At 42.6% G+C, this 2,493-nt stretch overlaps 1 non-coding gene across 1 annotated transcript; it reads left to right on the plus strand.

Annotated features, from left to right (window-relative positions):
• Positions 1-1,613: 1,613 nt before the first annotated feature.
• Positions 1,614-1,720, plus strand: LOC141709805 (small nucleolar RNA R71). Its single transcript, XR_012570363.1, has one exon. It is a non-coding gene; the product is annotated as a small nucleolar RNA R71 (small nucleolar RNA).
• Positions 1,721-2,493: the final 773 nt, after the last annotated feature.

Below are 2,493 nucleotides of genomic sequence, written 5' to 3' on the forward strand. Positions count from 1 at the left end.
CATCAGTCATTAACATATGATCAAGTTCTGAAGTAACCGCAGAATCAATCAAATCCACTTTTAAGCACTCCTCATCTTCTGTAGGGAATTTCATTGCTTTGAATACATTGAATGTCACATCCTGATCATGTACCCTCATAGTAAGTTCACTTTTCTGCACATCTATCAAGGTACGACCTGTAGCCAAGAAAGGTCTCCCCAAGATTATGGAAATCTTCTTATATTCCTCGAAATCCAGAATAACAAAGTCTGCAGGAAAGAAGAGCTTATCCACCTTTACTCGCACATCTTCCACTATGCCCCGTGGGTATGTAATAGAACGATCAGCCAATTGTAGAGACATGTAGGTGGGCTTTGGATCAGGAAAATTCAACTTTTTAAAGATCGACAACGGCATCTGATTGATGCTTGCTCCTAAATCACAAAGGCACTTGTCAAAAGACAACTTTCCAATGGTGCAAGGAATGGTGAAGCTACCTGGATCTTTAAGCTTTGGAGGTAACTTTTGTTGCAGCACATCACTGCATTCTTCCATTAAAGCAACGGTCTCAAGGTCATCTAGTTTCACCTTCCTTGCAAGAATACTCTTCATAAATTTTGCATAACTAGGCATTTGCTCCAGAGCCTCGGCGAAAGGTATATTAATGTGAAGTTTTTTGAACACCTCCAGAAACTTACCGAACTGCTTATCCAGCTTTTGTTGTTGCAATCTCTTAGGGAAAGGTGGTGGAGGATAGAGCTGTTTCTCCCCTGTATTATCCTTAGGCAGAGTGTGTTCAACAGTAGTCTTCCTTGGTTCCACCGCTTTCTCCTTTTCCTTAGCTTCTTCATCACCAACTTCAGCTTCTCCTTCTTTTGCTTTTTCAGCATCAGCAACTTTTCCAGACCTTAAGGTAATAGCCTTGACTTGCTCTTTAGCTTCCTTCCTGCCTGACACTTCAGTATCACTGGGAAGTGTGTCAGGTTGATGATTGAGCACTGCATTGGTTATTTGACCGATTTGATTTTCCAAGGTCTTGATAGAAACCGCCTGACTTTTGCACAGCAGCTTAAATTCCTCAAAATCAGCACTAGAGGGTGGAGCAGCACCTCCTTGTTGAGGATATGATTGCCTTTGAGCATAATGTTGTGGTTGCTGGAATCCAGGTGGATTGAACTGTTTACTTATGCCTTGCTGATATGGTTGTTGAATAGCATTCTGATTATTACTCCAGCTGAAATTTGGATGATTTTTGTTGTTAGGATGATAAGTAGCTGGTACAGGCTGTTGCGGTCGCTGATAATTGTTCATATACTGAACATATTCATTAACAAGAGAACACTGATCCGTAGCATGAGAACCTGATTGACTCCATAGGTGGCTAGAGAATCGACCTTCATAGACAGCGCTTGGAGCTGCGCTGCAATAGCTGTAACTGCATCAACTTCCAAAATACCTGCTACCTTCTCAGGGATCATCCTTTGAGTCGGGTTTTGATGCTCATTTGTAGCCATAGTCTCAATAAGATTATAAGCCTCCGTATAGCTTTTGGCCCACAAGGCGCCTCCAGCTGCTGCATCGAGCATGGGCCCCTAAAACAATATAGAAACCAGTGATCACCATCCAATCAGGCATTCCATGATGTGGACACTTTCTCAACATCTCCATCTAGCGCTCCCAAGCTTCGCACATAGATTCTGTAGGTTGCTGCGCAAACTGAGTAAGAGCACTCCTCATAGCCGCAGTCTTCGCCATTGGATAAAACTTCACCAGAAACTTTTGCGCAATATCTTGCCAAGTAGTGATAGACCCAGCTGGTTCAGAATGTATCCAGTCCTTAGCTTTATCCCTCAGTCAGAATGGGAAAAGCCTCAGCTTGATAGCCTCATCAGTCACACCGTTATATTTGAAAGTACTATAGATCTCGACAAAATTCCTTATGTGCATGTTGGGGTCTTCAGTCGCAGCACCTCCAAAAGAAACAGAATTCTGCACCATCTGAATAGTGCCCGGCTTGATTTGAAAGTTATTGGCCTCAATAGCCGGGTGCATGATGCTAGACTGAATGTCATCAATTTTAGGCCGAGAAAAGTCCATAAGAGCTGGATCTGCTGGAACTATACGATCACCCATGATTACTGGCTCTTTCTGCTCACTTCCTGAATCCGAACCTTCAAAATCTATCTTCTCCAGAATATCAAGAACTTCGTCTATCTCCTCAGCCGAATCAAAAGTCCTCTTGCAAGTACGAGAACGTGTTTGCATAAATGCTCGCTAAAGTACCTGAAACACAACCGGAAATAATAAGTAAAACGTCTTAATCACTGAGTCCTAATGACCACTGATGGTAAGTACATAAACTAAACAAATACGTCGAGTCCCCGGCAGCGGCGCCAAAAACTTGTTAGGGAGAAAACACGCGCCAATAACACACACAAGTATACGCGTTCGCAAGTAATATAGAATACTTTCTAGTTCGTTCCCACAGAGACTCAGACTAATTATGTTCAATT

This window comes from Apium graveolens, chromosome 2, assembly GCF_009905375.1.
Source record: "Apium graveolens cultivar Ventura chromosome 2, ASM990537v1, whole genome shotgun sequence".
Classification (NCBI taxonomy): domain Eukaryota; kingdom Viridiplantae; phylum Streptophyta; class Magnoliopsida; order Apiales; family Apiaceae; genus Apium; species Apium graveolens.